This window comes from Pocillopora verrucosa, chromosome 7 (genome assembly GCF_036669915.1).
Source record: "Pocillopora verrucosa isolate sample1 chromosome 7, ASM3666991v2, whole genome shotgun sequence".
NCBI classification, from domain to species: Eukaryota; Metazoa; Cnidaria; class Anthozoa; order Scleractinia; family Pocilloporidae; genus Pocillopora; species Pocillopora verrucosa.
The window spans coordinates 13,084,656-13,102,399 of record NC_089318.1 but is presented as its reverse complement, the minus strand read 5'-3'; the positions used below and the strand labels follow the sequence as shown (position 1 = coordinate 13,102,399).

The following is a 17,744-nucleotide window of genomic DNA, read 5'->3' as shown; positions in this document are numbered from 1 at the left end:
CTGCTCTCGTTTTCAACGCTATAATGACCGCAGCAGCTCATGAACATGCTATTGTTTTTCAATAATTGGACCAGGTAAAGAGGTTGTCTTGCCGTTGGCTCTTAAACCAGCATGGTGACCTATATTTTTATTGCAGAATTTTGGTGTACAAATTATCCCCTTTAAATTGGAGAAATTTAAAAAATTCATTGAAGGGAAAAAAAAAATACAGCTAAAATCATACAAAAAGCCCATTACTCGATGATGCAAGGTACAGTATGACTTTGAAAGCAATAACTCAAGGAACATTTTGTTGCTTAAAATTGCGCAATTTCAGTTTCCACATATCAAATTGTTCTATATGCTTGAGAATTTCTACCCATCAAATTTTTTCAAGCTCTAATTTAAAACCTTCACCTTCAGCTACCTCAAAATGTATTTTGAACCCATGAAATGATGTGTGATTCGTGCCTGTACAGGTATCAATGGGGTAAGTTTGGCTCATCATATCTCTTACACAAGCATAGTGACCTTTCTTTTGAAATTTATTTTTCCAAACAAACATTGGTAGGAAACATTTAAAGAAATTAAAGAAAAAAAATTTTTCGATGACTTTCTTTTTCGAGGAATCCCTTTAATTAAATGGTTAGTGCACTGGACTCTGGTTGTAGAAGTCTGAAACCTGGCTGGGTAATTGTGTTGTGATCCTGGGCAAAACAATTAATTCTCACAGAACCTCTCTCCACCTAGGGCTGGGTTGAGATAACCTAGGGTTAGTGTGAAATTTGATATCAGATCTGATCTACAATTTGATTATTGAATGCTCTGAAAACAATAGGTAAAATTATTCCAAAACTGCTTTTGAACAGAGAAATATAGAAACCTGGATTAAAATTTAACCCTGGGTTAGCACTAATCAGCCTTTAAACAACTGGGCTCAGGAGTATAAATGGGAGGTGGTTAATTGTCAGGGAATCTTGATGAAATACAGGGGGTAACCTTGAGATGGACTAGCATCCCATTCAGGGAGAACTAGTAATATTCCTTGTGGCTTCATGCTCTGAAAACTGGTATAAGCTGCACCTGGATGGGCCACTTGGCTCCAGTACAAACTCTTTTAGTCTCTAGAGGGGTCAAAAGTTAATAGCTTGATTTGAATGTTGATATTCTAAAGTACTCTTGCTGTGTCTCCACATGAAACCAAAGGACCCTAGTTTGCTCATCAGTAGAGAAATATTTTGCAGTGTGTGGGATGTATTTTTGTATGTTGAAGTATCTGCTCTGTACTTGGTTTCTATGAGGTGTAAGTCCCTCTAATCTCCAAGGTAATTTTCATCATTTTTGAGAAACTTTATTTCTGGTATTACATTAATTGTTCTGCTATAACTGTTGTTAGGGTATGCTCATCTATGATTGGAACTTTCGTAAACAATACAATGCTACAGGTATTACCATGGATTCACTTAAATTATAATTTGTTAACTGCATTTCTTCTGTAGTTTGATTTTTCCGAAGTGTAATGTGAATTGCTTACCTAACATCAATTGTGATATAATCTTATGTGAATTGAATAGGTTATGGGTAAAAAAGACATGGTAATTGTGAAGAAGAGCTCCCCAAAAAACCTGTCGGCCGACTTCGCGAAATAAAGTGTTAAGCAATATTTCAAAAGTGTTGATTAAACATACATCTTTTACTGCTGTAATAAACAACGGAGGTATCGGAAGAGGCACTAAGGAGAAAAATATGAGAAAATTCAGATTCCATCTTCAAAATTCGAGTGACTATCTCACTTTCCTAGTCTGGTTGCAGATTCCCTACCAATCTAACTCTTTTTCAAAAATTATTCGCAAATTTCATTCGACCACATCGCCTGACGAAGACCAGCAGTAAGACAATGGAAAAGTCGCGATCTCAGTAAGTTGATAATGACTTCTTATCATTAGACAAACGATTCAAAGTTTATTTACTGTATTATAACCACGCTTTACAAACACGTCTATGGCAGCAACTTTCTTTTCAAAACGAAAATTGATGTAACGAAAGTTCATTTTTCGCATGTTTTATGAAGGTCACACCTGAAAACTCAACTCCTTGAAGAATGATTTTCAAGGAATTTTTTTTTTCATTTCTTCATTTCATTATTTGATGTATTTGTTTATTTCATCTGAGTTCTGCTTAGTATTTTTATTACTTTGACGATAAATTCACCCTTCGAAGTCTAATACCAAGTTCAAAATTAGCTCTCAATTGGCCCTCCCATTTTGGAATATAATTGAACGACCGCGAACGAAGAGTCATTCGGTGCTTTCGGTCCGCCTTTCAAAGTCAGAAAACTCATTTGAATTACAAATATTTTTTGAAAGTTAATATTCATATTTGCGATCAGTTATACACGCGGAAAGAGCGTGAGAAGTTCAAGAAATTTCAACTTCTTTTGCAGCTTTTTCGGGCCTCAAAACACATCGCTTCCACGTTACAACCTTAGATTTCGTCCGCTCAGTCAAGTCCAGCTTGTGTCTCGTCGAAGTTGCTGATAAGGTGGCCCGAGTGCGACGTCGGGGATAAATGAATGTCGTTTTGTCTCGAATTTCTTCAAGGTAAATAGCTCGTGTAATTTCATCTTTAGAGAAGTGCAGTATCCGTGTCTCTTGCCGTTGCCCTCGTTCAAACTGGAGCTTTGGATATGGAAAGGAAAATTCAACCATGCACAGCCGCCCGGACAGTTCTACATGTGCCACGTGATTTACGGGCAACAGTGAGGAATTTTTACTTAATGGTTAGTTTATTGATAGCTAAATGTGCAGTAATTTATCTCTTCATTTCTATACTCGTTTTCTTATTCTACATACAGTCACTTGCGCTCACAGCATGTCAAAATTAGATTTGTTGTAAACGCGCTTGTTACTTCTCAGACTCCCAACCATGCCCGCAAAGTAAAAAATCGGTGATTTTGAAAGCATTTTGAAGCAGAATGGGTTTAGGAAACCAGAGGAATTTAGTTTCCATGGAGTGAGTAAATACTGGATATCTCGCGCCAGCTCAAATCAGCCGAATCGAAAGATCTTGGTTGAAACCTTGTGTTATGTGCTTTGGTGAGAAAATTCAACATTCACAGCAACTCTCCACCAGGAGTTTAAATAGTTACCGGTGAGCTGTCAGAGAAATCTGACAAACTGTCAGAGAAATCTGACAAACTACTTGAGGGTGCCCAACCAGAAGAAGAAAAAGCGAGGCTCTTAGTACATGTGCTATCATACCACAGATACCGGAATAAACTTTAATGGCTGTGGGACTTGTAATTAGTTTCGTGTGCAGGGAATAAATAGCCTTTATCTCAAATTGCTTTTCACTTTCTCGAAGGATGTTGAATGTAATGTTACTTCTCTGTATTAGAATGTAAGCTTTTATTATCTCCTGATGTAGTTCTGTCGATATAGATACCGTTCTTAAACATTAAACTGATGTGCATACTTAAAGAATGATGTGAAAGTTTTAGAAATCAATTCATTTGTATCTCGAAGTTTGGTTCTCTCGTTAGGAAAACATCAAGCATAGAATATGAACTTCTCAAAGTAAGAAATTCGAGGGAGGAAAGAGAAACCGGACAACTTTTAATCTGGTTAGTAATTCAGTTAACCCCATCCGCCCTAAAATTAGTATGCATATTCTCTATACTGTTCCCAATACATTACCTAAGGTGCTGATGAGGAGAATTTGTTTCATAATCAAGAGTTTCTCTAGTTGACCATATCCTTTATTCTCATGACCTTAATGTGTGATTTTGGGATGATATTGTGAGGAGAAATTAGATGCTAGTTACTCTTAGGGGTTAACGGTTTACCCTTTTACTCCCAGATCTCACTAGCAATTCTCCTTACTGTCTGCCATATTCTTGTTAACATCTCTTTTTGTTATATTCTTTATTGCATAATTTCATTTTATTTCTCATTATACAACTGACAATGGATGATGTTTCATCCGAAACATGTCTTGTTTTCATTAAAAAAAAATCTAAAAAATGAACTTCAAAAGCATCGTATGGTTGATCAAATCGATATAAACGTCTTTGCTTGTCTTCACCAGGTGCTTTTTCTACCTTTATTGATTTACTTCATCAATTTGCCTTTGTTGTACTTCATTTTTTGTCAAGTATCTCAGCAACAGTTCGCAGCCGAATTCATCAAATTATGACCTGTATGGCCCTTCACCTGCTCGTTCCTTTTACACTCGTATTAGAGTCTGACGCGATGGGGCGCTAGGGCCGGGAAAAGGTGAAAGGCGAAGCGAGAGGTGGTTTAATGAAAAACTGCTCTTTGCCCGAGTTAGGTGGGGCTGAACGAGAAATTATTTGGCTCTCTGCCAAGCCAAATAATTTCTCGTGCGGCCGCCCACACTGATGGACTGAGTGGTAGGACAATGATATTAGTTTGGAGATTTGAAATTGGATCAACTAATATTCCCCTAATTGACACGTTTTCTTTATTCTCGTCACTCGTCTGCCAGATATGGTAGTAAGGAGAAGTTCTGTCTTGGTCACTAATGAGAGTTAAAGGGTTAGGCGAAGAAATTCCGCACGGTGTCAAGGCAGATTTATTTACCATGCACCTGCTTTTTATGTGATGTACATTGCGCGCCATAGTTTCTTAAAAAACAAAACGAAACAAAACAACCAAACAAAAACAATACTAGCATACAAATGTATGTACGACTGATGTGCTGTGAACGCGTAAATCTGGATTTAACGGACTGCAAGTAGAAACTAACCGGGTCGAAAGAAAAAAAAAATGACATATTCCCTTACTTTAGAGCGCTTTTGGTGTGATTAATCTTTTTCTTTGTTTCTGTTGATAATTAAACACTGGTGTCAAAGAGTTACGTAATGGTTATCGTACATGAAAATTCATCTAACCTATCTATTATGGCGATGTTTTAGCCTGACAAATATTCCCATAACTTCGACATATTTCTAGAGAATATCTTGAAATTGATTAAAATGGCAAGCCTAAAACTATTATTGCTAGGATTTAGCTGATAAAAAAATTATCTGCTATTTTCCTTTTTTCGTTCGCAGCCGGAAAAAACGATACATTTTTGGATATTACGAGGCACTTATTTAAAGAAAGTCCTACATGTACTCTCATAACATTCTTTTTTCTTCAAGGGCAGGGTCAAGAATAGAATGAAAGCAAAAATTTGGAAATCAAGAGATACAAGGGAGGAAAATGAAGATGGAGGGAAGCATCCAATAAGGTTTGTTATTTAGTTTGTGACGACTGATTAAGTTATGTATAGTTTATGGGGCTGGTTTGCGTCCAGTAAACCGAAAATTTTATTTTGCTGAAAACAAAAATATTTCGTAGTTTCTCCATTCCCCGATCTATTCGATGTCTGTTTGAAGGAGATAACTTACAGTACTGTTTGATGAAGTGATATTACTGCAGGCAGATACTTTGTTGATGGTAAACATTGCTATCGAAGAAATTCTTCGTCATTGTCTGTAATGTTATAATTAAAAGAAACTTGCACGTGAAAAATGTTTATAGAAGAGGTGACTTAATATTGTCAATCAATCAAACATTCACAATGATGTTAAACTTTTTCAACCTAAAATTCTGTTCGTTTTGAAGGTTTTTTGAGATCTTTTAAAGTGATCTTTCAGTAAGGGGCGTCCTGAAAAGAAATTTGTCGTTATCAGTAATCGCTTTTTCGAAAACTTGAGCAGAATTTTTGACAACAGTCAAATAATTTTTTTTTCCGAGAAATTGCCAAAAGTCCGGGCAGTTTTCCTAAAGATCATCGATCAACCCCCGAGCAATTATTAAGAGACGTTGCCCTTTACCGACAAGTTGCTTGACGAATAATCCCTAATTTTTACACCACCTAAAGCTAAGCTATAAGGACTCTAATAAGACCAGTAGTGCTAGTTTAAACATACTAGATGGCTTATCTGACGAAATAAAGCTAACCGTGTGCGTTTTATGTTACTGATGAATTTCTTTATTGGATTTGCAGAGTCGGAAGATGAGGATGAAAACAGGGACTCAAAAAGGATTGGAGAATTGGAATGGGAAATGCACAGAGAGATCAATGATGAAGAACTCGGCAAACTGTAAGTTGTTTGACTAACTTTACAGTACGAAATTAGAGAACGATGCCAAAATACTCATTAGCTTGACTATCCAAAATATTCTGATGATAACAGCGTTGTTACAAAAACTACAAAGGTAGAAAACAACAACCATTGTAAAGTATGTTTTCCGATGTACAGTAACAGAACTTTCAGGGAACGTTTTCTGCGCTGAATAAATTTAACGAAAAATCCTCCTAAGGTTAAAGAATGACCAATCACATTTTTCAGTCGAGAGGAAGTCCCAGCTTAACCTCTTAACTCCCATGAGTGACCAAGAAAGAATTTCTCCTTACAATATCTACACAATATCAAGCAGACAAGTGATGAGAATGAAGTAAAATGTCAATTGGGAGATTATAGTCGACAAGAACCAAATTATCCGAACTGACATCATGAGAATTGGTTGGCAGACAGTACGGAGATTTACTAATCAGATCTGGGGATGAAAAGGTTAAATTGATTGAACGGCTGTTATTCGAGAGCTAGTGGTCCAGTTAAAAGGTCATTTCAAATAAAAAAAAGTTCCTAGACAGATAATTAGTCCCTAAATTTTGTAAATATTTTCAAGTCAAACATTTAAGACAAGTCACTGAAAACCGTTTCAACTCGGAAAATTTACTTTCTTAACCATTCAGAGAACTCTTTGGATATCAGGTAGTCTCAGATCGACTGGGTTAATGTAGTTCTCTCTTAGGATAAAGTCTTTTAAGTGAGAGATCACATAGTTACAAAACGAACATATTTAATATTCTTTGAAGAGCTTTTAACAGATAATGAAAGCTACCAAAAGATTTACCAACTTAAAATATCAACTCCCTATTGCTATGATTGATTTTTTTAATATGTGGTAAACATAAGTTATTTTCATATTACTTGAACTCAATAACACTCAACCGTGATGGGTAAGTTAAATATTAATAAACAAATGGCTGTGACAAATGAATTTTAACGCCGTATGGTTCCCAAGCGTAAACATTGTTGGTATGCACAAAATAATTACCGTGATTTTTTTTCTTTGTTGCCGAAGATCATTCCCGTTGTCACAACTCTAATATTAAAAAATTAATTAAAAGTTATACTCCTTCACATTATCGAAGAGAATTTTTTCGGCTTGTGAGCTAATTCCGAGAATCATGATGGTTTTCGTAATTTGTTGACTGCGTTGATTGAATCAAGTTGAAGGCACGTGACTGGACGTGTGACTAAGAGAAATCATTCGCTTGAGATTCGTAGTGTTCTCGAAAACAATGAGTTGTTGACAACAACATTATTTCTCATTTTTGGTATTGTTTACCATCCCTTAAAAATAGCTCCGGCTATCCGATGGAATATGCTTTTACACAAATGTTTTGGCCGTTACCGGCTATACGTTATGGCGATTCATGAATATCTTACGCGATCGTCGCAATTCGTCCGGCACTGGGTAACATATTTTGTGCTTCGAAATGCCACAAACATCATTAAAAGTAAACTCTCCACGTGGAAAAAGTAATTTTAGCATCTGCTTTAAATCCTTGCAACTCGTTCGCGGCCAAATGTTTCAACTTTTTTTTTTCTGATCAGGAAGTTGATAATTATAAACATCGATACGAGCTTCGGTTTTTACTTCAAGAATGAGAGTACATTGACTGAGTAATGATTACTCTAGCTTTACGTTCAGTTAACATGCCTGCTGCACACGAGGTCACACGCTAGTGTGCTGTGTCCGCTCGCACGCTAGCTTTTGTATTCGAAGGTTAACACGCTTTGCGTGTTTGCCTGCTCGTGCTTCATTTTTCAACAGTACACGCTGTATTGGTTGTAGGGTTTTATATGAAACAAAAGCATCTGCACATTTAAGTGTGCTCTAGCGTACTCAGCAAGCGTGTTCGAGCCAGTTTCTTTTTTTAAGTAGAAGTGCGTTGTGAGAATGCTATTACCTTTGTCCCTATACTCGTAGGAAGGGTCATTTCATTGAAGGTATCCATTGTCGCATACAACTTCTCTCTTCCTAGAAACACTTTTGTGAGCTATCACAGTGCAAAAAAGAGAAGCGAGTCAAGTAAGATTGTGAACTATATCCTGAAAATTCTACAAAGCAGTAACTATTGTTTTACGCTTATCATATTGATGAATGTAACTTGGACTTCATAGAGATAAGCCATTTTTTAATTGCACCCATGTTGCCGATTATAACGTTTTGAAAGAGAGATTTTCAGTTGGTTTTTAGTTGAGAGACATACTTTCCACAAACACCACCATACGTGTCTCTGCCAGCAATCTGCGTCGAAACAGAACATTTAGAATGAGTAAGATTGTCGACCGTTGGTTTAGAATTCTGCAATATTATCATTAAATATCGGATGAATTTAATAGTTGTGAGCTTTTCAAAAGGAGTTTTCACTTGAGAGATTGCAAGATGTTTCTTTTGGCACTTAAGCCGTTTACTAGCAAAAACAGGAGACGTCGACACTTATGCAGCAAAATCAAGGCCATTCTTGGTTCTTACATTCAAATGAAACGATTTGAAGAAGGTATCTGTTAGTACAGGTTAATAGGATTTTATTGTGTTTTAGTTTATTTTTGCTTTTATCCGAAGAGTTTTTGCGGTTTGTTTAGAGAAAGTACTTAGCTTATGAAAGCGGATTTTTCTAACCAACAAATGCAAACACGTCGTCCTCTAACAATGGATATAATACTTACACTGTAGGAGCATACTTGTTACATTAAACTGTCGCTAAGAAAAATTAAGTCTAAACAGTTTAAAGAGGCCGGGAATGCTAAACAACAGACTGAGTCGAAAAAACAGAACAATACCTTTGAGCTCTAAAGATAAATCTTACAATTTTTATGCATTGAGAATGTAACTTTTCATTCCAAGGCAGCCATTGTTTCGAGTAATGCATTTTTCATCAAAGGAAATAAAAAACGTTGCAGCAAGGCATGAGTGCACTGCTAAATAAAGCGAAGGATTGTAATCGACATCCAATATTTTTTTAGGATTTTTTGCGAACAAGACTCATTTCCTTCAATATTTTTCCAACATATAGAAGAATTTTGTTAAATTACTAATGCGTTCCTATAAATCTCTAAGGTCCCGAAGTGCACAAGATTTCCACCCCTAATGATGGGTGGAAAGTATTTACCTCATTTATCTTTGTATGTTACAGCAATTGAGAGAAGAATTGTAGTGTTGAGAACCATTTCTTTAAAATTTGGTGTCGAAAGGGGTACGGTGTCTAGCTTTGCAACAGAAGTGGCCAGTGATAAAATCCGAATAGTAACCGAATAGTCGCGAATTGTGACGAATAGTGAAAATAAATGAATTTATAATGAAATAAAAATATTTATTGCCCTATTTCATAGATTTATTGGATTCAAATGTGTGTATATAACGAGTATATGACAAAAAAGATATAGGGTAACATATCGACTAGATCATTGGACCCTTGGACTATTTTTTGGAGCATTTCTTGGAGCATTTTTTGGACTATTTTTTTGGACCATTTTATCGGGGGGGGGGGAGGCAGACCATTAGTACTTTAACTTTTTGTCATGTGAATGCGAAACTGGCACTTAAACACTGGACTATAATTGTTATAGAAAATATCGCCAACTCCTGTTTTCGATCCTCCTCTGTGAAGTCATGCGTGTGCCTGTTTACTCGACTTGTGCCAGTGCTAAATGATACTCACAGGTTAGTATGAATCATATTTCAGTTGCCTCACGTTTTCCTTTTTGTATGTGCCAAAAAAAGCGAGGAAAAAGTGCGATGGTTTTATAAGTGGTTTCACATCATGGAGTGTAATCCAGCTGTCAATGAAACTCTCTTGACTTATCCAAGCTCCAGATAATAAAATTTCCCGGGAAGAATCGGTCACATTTACTGACTTCTACGTTTTGCCGACGGAAAATATCGGCAAACAACAGTAGCCACCATAGTTCTACTTCGCAGGTTTCGTTGGTTTTTGGGCAAGAAGTGATTGGTAGCGGCCCAGGCAAATTGGAAAACAAACCTTGGCGAGTCGCGAGGAATCCCGGTGTCGGTGATTAACTCGTTTTTTTGCGAATCAGATAAGTAGTACCTCTGTTTTATATATTTCAGAATGATAGCATACATGTTTGAAACACAATTTATATGTTACCCTATGCCTTTTTTGTCAAACAATCAGTATGTATACACATTTGAATCCAATAAATCTACAAAACAGGGCAATGAATATTTTTATTTCATTATCAATTCATTTATTTTTACTAATCACCACTATTCGTCACTATTCGTCACTGTTCGCGACTTTTCGCACTATTCGGTCGCTATTCGGGTTTTCTCACTAGCCAACAGAAGTTCGTTTGAGAGAGATAACGATGTGTTTGTTTTCGGATTATACATTTTTACCCCCAAAGAATTTACCAATATGGGTCAATAGAATTTCTTAATTTCTGAGCAGAGCCTTCGTCCTTTGTACGAGAAAAAATTTTTCTCTTTGAAAGGGGCTTTTTGTGATCAAGAAGGACAGGTTTTTAACTCAAACACGGAATTTCTAAACATGGATGGTACGTGTCATTTGAAATTTTAAATATTTAACTAGCTGTAGCTTAAAACCGTTGTCAAACAAATGTATCCATAAATCAGAAAACATTTTAAACGAGGGTCAAGATTAGAACCAAAAAACTCCTGTTACAGAATGTTTAGTTTGTTGCGTTTGTGTTTGTTTTCTATGGCGAGATCTATGTTAAGAATATGTAGTGTGTTCGTTTCTGTTCCCATGACATTCCACTCCTTCGTACTAAGTGCGTCGTCGCTTTCGTTTAGCCTTCTGCTTGCCAGGTGATGATTTGTAGGACGTTGTCACGTTCTCTTTGCAAACTGCTGTCTTCACAGCGCAGAGGCGATTTTCCAGGTAAATGTTCTCCATCAAAGCATGAAGTATATTATCACCTTCCTGAAGTGACTGCCTGTTTAAAGACTCGATAGGATTGGAAGTGCTTGGTCCCTGTTCCCAATCCTTGTCGTCCATTTCCTTAAAAGCCCTTGTAAACATGGTGAGGTGATTTACACGGAACCACCATTTACTCCAATGCTCTAGCTTCGTCCAGTCTTTGTTGTGGATGGTGTCAAATTCCGAGACCAACAAATTGCCTTCCTTGTAATTGTCTGGTGCCAGAGAGCGCATCGAAAAGCAACAAAACATTTCTTTTTCGCACTCGTCTTCGATTTTGCTTGCCAGGGCTTTTAATATGCGAACTTCAGTGTCATTCATGCAAACAAGCCTGCAGGCTCTTTTAACTGATCGCTGCCAGTGAACCTTGCATCTCCTGGTCACTTTCCGGGAAAGGTCTTCACCCAGACGCTGTTGAATTCCTTTGTATTGTCCATCATCAAAGTCAACCAAGATAGATTTCAAATTCTTGCCATTTGCGAAGCGGGCATGATCAAACGTCACTTTTTTTAAAATCGTGGCGATGGACTTAGAGTAACTCTCACTGTCTTGCCTACTACATATAAATCTTGCTACCGCATTATACACGCACGTTTCGTCGTTAAAAGAAACAACGTTTAGGAGGTATGGGAAGAAGTCATTACCAGTAGAAGTAACGTCCATGAATAAATCCTCTGTTGTAATCAACAGTGCAGATTGAAATGGAGCCATGAAGAAGGCATACTTTCTGCAAGAAGTAAAGAGGTACTCGCTCCCTTTCATCTGATATTGATCCATCATCTGGTTGACTTATTCAATCATCATACAACTGGTTGCTTTTCACTTTTTTCCGAATTTTATCGAATCGGAGCACCTCGTCGAGTGGGCGTAGCTCTCTGTAAACAGACGTCCATTTGCCAAGGGCTATCTTCCTCTCTTTTTAAACGCAGTCGGCATTTGCTGCAGGCGAACTAGCTTCGGCTGGGACGTAACCAATTCCAAGGCCCTTCACACTGTCTTTTGTTTTTTTTTTTAGCTGTCATCGGAAACAACTCTTTGGATGTCTTCTTTCACTCTACTTGATATGCTGTGTGGAGCTGGTTTGTTGTGATTGTGTCGAGTTACCGGTACAAGACCAACCATCGCCTTCCATCGTCATTGCAGGGCCATATGTAGACCATATGCAAACTACATGGTGCAGATGAAAGAAGAGATTAATTTTCCCAGTGACGTAAGCATCGATTTATCTTTTGTCTTTTAGATACCACATACTCACAGTCAGGGCCAGCACAAGTTTTCACGCCTTCACAAGGCCCCCGTCTCACGTACAAGGATGTCTTCTTACCTTCTACAATTATGTTGTGCTTCGTTGTTTGCGAGCCTCTTATTGGCAGTTGGTTGTCATCCCAGATAAAATGTGGCCGAGTATTGGCTTCAAAAGGCAACCTGCGCCAATCTCTTAAGTTGGCCAATGGTTTCTGTGAGGACTGTAGGTCAGTCTCGAATCCGGGAAATTCGTATTGATCTTTGTCTGTCAGCTTGTGCCAAGTATCAGAATGCTTCAAAACTTCCTTTAACTTTGGTAGGTGATGGTGTCCACGTCCACTCCTTTTCTTGTAAGCTTGGGTTGTCCAATACACCCAAACTGAGTCCGAGTTTAGAAAGTATAGAGTTGTGGACTGGGTGGAAATACATGTCGGCAAACGGCCGGACTCCATCAAATCCGATGGAGACGGGTTGTCGTGGCAAGAGTATATCGAACTCGCCGCGTGTTAGTTCGCTAGATACTTAGAAAACATACAGCAAAGTAGAGTAGTGAAAGGGGTGAAAAATGTCGGTAACGGACTCCGTCGGATCCAATGGAGACGGATTGCCGTGGCAAGAGTCCATCGGACTCGCCGCACGTCAATTCGCGATAGTCTTAGAAAATATACAGCAAGGTAGAGTAGTGAAAGGGGTGGAAAATGTCGGCAAACGGACTCCGTCGGATCCGATAGAGACGGGTCGCTGTGGAAAGAGACCATCGGACATCGCCCCATGTCAGTTCGCGAGACACTTAGGAATATATAGCAATGTTGAGTATAGTGAAAGGGATGGAAAATGTCGGCAAATGGCCTCCTACGGATCCGATGGAGACGGGTTGCCCTGGCAGCATCTGCTCACTTTAATAATTTACCTGACTTAAACTTTCACTAAATATCTCCGCCGATGAAATACGTCACTGCGCTGACTCAAATAAACTCCCAATCAACGAGTCAAAGTCTAAAGTCTTAACGATCACCGGAAAGCGCCTGGCGTCTAAGATCAATAATGAACTTGTTGTCACATTTGAGGACAATAGGCTCGTAAATGGAAAAAGTCCAACACTTTAAGATTTAACAATCGATAGTTCACTCTCATTTGATTGTCATGTTGAAAATCTTTGCAATAAGCTTGCCTCGCGCATAGGTCTTTTGAGTATAATCAGGCCCTTTCTGTCACTTAAACAGCGACTGTTGCTCAACAATGTCATTATTCGCCTAGTAATGAGCTATGCTGACGTCATTTGGTCATCATGTGACAAGGAACCACTTTACAGAGTCTTGAAATTACAGAAACGTGCATCTAGAATCATTTCATATTCCGACCACCTAACACCCTCTCTGACACTTTCTATAAGCTGGGATGGATACCTTTTTATGAACAGTAAAATTAACAAATGTGTTATTTTTTAGAAGCGCGTAAATGGCTCTCTTCCGAACTATCTCAATGAACACTTGACGATTAACAATACACAACATAACAGAATCACGCGGCATGCTAGCTATAATTATATCTGTCCTTATTATAAGTGTGACACTGAAGGAGGCCGTTCTTTTGCTGTATCAGCAACAAGACTTTGGAATAATGTGCCGCTAAATATCAGAAAGATAGACACTTAGATAATATTATGGCAACGTCGAGGATGTGGAGGGGCTGTAAAAAGAACGACTTTTTCATGTTTAACCCGCTTGTTTCGCCTCATGGCGTTAAGAACGAGGTATATTTCATTGTAGCGCACTTGCTTCGCCTCATGGCTCAAAGAACGACGTAAATTTCATGTGTAGCGGCGTTTGGCTTAAAGAACGACGAATGTTACATGTGTAGCGCGCTTGTTTCGCCTCATGGCTCTAAGAACGATTTATATTTCTTTGTAGCGCGCTTTTTCCCTCCTCATGGCTTAAAGAACGACGTATATTTCATGTGTAGCGTTTGCCTCGCTTCATGGCTTAAAGAACGACGAATGTTACATGTGTTATGCGCTTGTTTTGCCTCATGGCTTAAGACGACGTATATTCCATTGTAGCGCGCTTGATTCGCCTCATGGCCTTAAGAACGACGTATATTTCATTGTAGCGCGCTTGTTTCGCCTCATGGCCCAAAAAACGAGGTTTATTTCATGTGTAGCGTTTTTCTCGCCTCATGGCTTAAAGAACGACGGATGTTACATGTGTAGCGCGCTTGTTTCGCCTTATGGCTCTAAGAACGACCAATGTTACATATGTAGCGCGCTTTTTTCGCGTCATGGCTTTAAGAATGACGTACACTTCAAGTGTAGCGCCCTTGTCTCGCCTCATGGATGAGAGATATTTTCACGAACTGACCTCGGGGGAGTTCGATCGACTCTTGCCAGGACAAACTGTCGCCATCGGATCCGATCGAGTCTGTTTGCCAATATCTTCAATCCCCCTCGCTCATGTTAACCTCTTACTTCCGGTACCACCAGTCAAGCGCCATACGGCCATTTCCGGTTCCGGTCGCAATAGGACTCAATCCGCCTGCTGGTGAAGGTAACCCGACTCAGGTCAGGTGTATTGGACATGTGTGAGTAAGTTTTGGCGGCTTTCTCTTTTTTTTCCTCGTTAAAAGGATCGACTGCAGAATCGAGAACAAGGTCGTTGCGCGGACGGCGCAAAAAATTCCTTACCTTTCTCGGAAACTTTATATTGTCTCCACACCCTGTTAAACGAGTCGCATCTAGTTATGTTGAAGTTGATGTCTACGTACTCTAGATTTACTGACTTTCGTAACACTTTTGACCACCAATCATCGGAACATTTCAGCCTCATTAGCTCCGAACCGGTAGAATAGGAAGGAGACTTTTCTAGAAGCGTCTGCATTTCTGGTGTCGAGAATTTCTCTCTCTTACTTCCTTTAATCATACGATTAACTCTTCCTCTCTCACACCATTCTGATATTTTATCAGTTTTCCAAAGTAACTCGCATCAATTAAAACCGTAAGTCTGTCAAGTTTTCTAATTTGTACAAGGTTTATCAAAGCACCACTCTGAAAAGTTTGAGTCATTCAAGCTTTCATTATACATTTAAAGTTTAAGAGATTCCACTGTTTTCAATTACAACTAGTTTTTCCATGTGTTCGCTGGAAGTGTCCTTTCAGTTTTATAAAAAACTTTTTTTGTTGTTTGTATTTCTTTAGTTAAGTTTAATTATTTACATCTCCTAGAATCATGATGTGTCAGTCTTAGCGTGCTATTCCTCGAAAGTCGAAAAAGGTCGGACAGTGTAAAATTATATATTTGGTAAAAAATATTGGATGTACGTTGAATTATTTGGGTTCTGCCTTTCAGATGGCTGAAATCCATGATGCCATGGAGTTGCTCCGTATTGAAGTAGAGAGAGGGAAGAAGACCCAATAGACGAAGATAGAGAGAGACGGAGAAGAGAAAGGGAGAGAAGCAGACATGAGGACAGAACGGCGCAGAGAGACAACTGTCCAACCGCGTCAACCCTTACGGCAACCTCCACGTCGTCCCAGTAAGTAATCTAAACTGCTACCTACCGTTGGATACATTTTTAACCGTTTAATTTGGTTTTCCTAAGTCTTATTCGCCTATTTTTCAAACTTAAAATATATGATATAGCATGGCGCATTAACATACCAAACATCCCTTCGAGTGTTGAATATGCCTCGGGAGTGCGAGCAGTGATCGAGAGAAATATTGTTTTTCCCTAAATTAAAATTAATTACACGCAAACGGACAAACAGAAAGGAAAAGTAAAGGGAACACCGAACCATTTCATTTGCGTACGAATTACTTTGCAACCATAGCGTTGGCATTCACATGTAAAAATAACATGTTACACATGTCACATTTTTGCGGGAGGTCTTCTAGTGATTCACTCCTATTTGTTTAATGAAAAGGACATGGCCGCATGGAGATACAAGTGACCCTCTCTTAATGAAATGGCAATCCATGTTAATTACGTTGCAAAAGACACGACTGTTATTCAATCGTAGAGACTATGTAATTTTCATGATTTCGCGCAAAGGGTCACGTGGTTTTTACAGCTATTATTATAACAAAAGTCTTTATTTCCTTGCAGAGAAATGTTACAACCGTGGAGCCGTAGGCCATATTCGGGCTCAATGCCGAAGACCCAGCCGTCGGGATAGAAAAGAATACAAAAGGGACAGTGATGTGGTGATATTCATTACCACTTTCACGGCACTGTCCAAAATCTTAAAACTTCTTAATAAAGAGTGTTTTAAATGTGAAATGTCGGATAGTGCATCATTTCTAAATTCACATGGCAAGGGATAATGTGGGTAATGACTGGTCTTGAAATTGCGAACTGGAACGATAACACATCCTAACACATCCACACATACACACCCACGCTCACACGAAAAAAAGCAAGACAAGACATTCGAATTCAAACTAGACTGTGATAAATTTCTTAGTTTATCGTAGGAGTACATATACCACTCTACAGTGATAAAATTGTTATAAACGCTATGCCCGTAGAAGCTATCCATACCTTGTCACTTTTCAGGCTTGACTAAAAATTTGTCGCGCCACTTACTAAAGTGGCCTCGCTAAAACATAATAGAAAAAAAGAATAAACACTTCCGCTACTTACATGCTGTAAAATTGTACTCCTGTTAATAAACTAACGGCGTAATTTCTTCCAGTCGGTGATGTTTATATGTAAGATTTTACGGATTTTAAAATCCGGTCGGTGATATATGTAATGCAAATTTTACGGCAGTAATATAATTTAATTATACATTAATTTATTATAATTAATCTACCGACGCAGATAGTGGCGTAAAATCTTGCAGTATATAAACTGTTAGTCACATATTACGCCGTTATATATATTCCCAAATGCAGATTGCATGTAGACACAGAAGGTAGACTTAGTTCAAAAACATTTTTCTTTTGTCTAAATTGATCTCACACCTGACAATTAACATCTTATAACTTCTTTATCAACTTGCTGAGGTCATATTCCATGGTGATTGAACCTTTGGAATAAAGGGGGTAAGTTTCTGCTGCGTCGGTGGGAGAGTATGACATGGTAATTTAGTATTATTGACTGAGTTGATAAGGTAAATTGGTCATTGTAAAGAGTTTAACAGCTGATGTTTCGAGTGTTGGCCCTTCGTCAGAGCGATTAAGACTGTTACCCTTAGGAATAGTCTACTAAGTGACATCACCGACCTGTATCTGGTTTTAAGCGTAATCTCAAAACTTACCTTTTGAGCCAAGCTTTCAGTTTGTTGTCTTCAATAATGTAGTGTTTTTATCTTCTTTAGGGAATTGTAAGGTTTTGTTAACAATGATCTAAATGTAACTTTATAATGATTTTAGTTAGCTGCCATTATCATAAAAAATGTTTATTTTTTATTTAATTTTAATTTTTTATTTTCAGAGCAGCATATTTGATCATGCATATGATGAGCCCTATAA

At 38.2% G+C, this 17,744-nt stretch overlaps 1 long non-coding RNA gene across 12 annotated transcripts; it reads left to right on the top strand.

Annotated features, from left to right (window-relative positions):
- Window positions 1-3,304: 3,304 nt before the first annotated feature.
- On the top strand, window positions 3,305-16,548 carry LOC131787494 (uncharacterized). 12 transcript variants are annotated; one of them, XR_010718246.1, is made up of 11 exons: window positions 3,305-3,601; window positions 5,144-5,232; window positions 5,995-6,091; window positions 9,695-9,788; window positions 10,047-10,137; window positions 10,905-10,992; window positions 11,722-11,775; window positions 12,047-12,241; window positions 12,597-14,853; window positions 15,618-15,804; window positions 16,375-16,548. It is a non-coding gene; the product is annotated as an uncharacterized lncRNA (long non-coding RNA). The 12 variants fall into 12 exon arrangements; XR_010718243.1 differs by having other exon boundaries at window positions 12,597-14,857; XR_010718240.1 differs by lacking the exon at window positions 12,597-14,853 and having other exon boundaries at window positions 3,318-3,601.
- The last annotated feature ends 1,196 nt before the right edge of the window (window positions 16,549-17,744 follow it).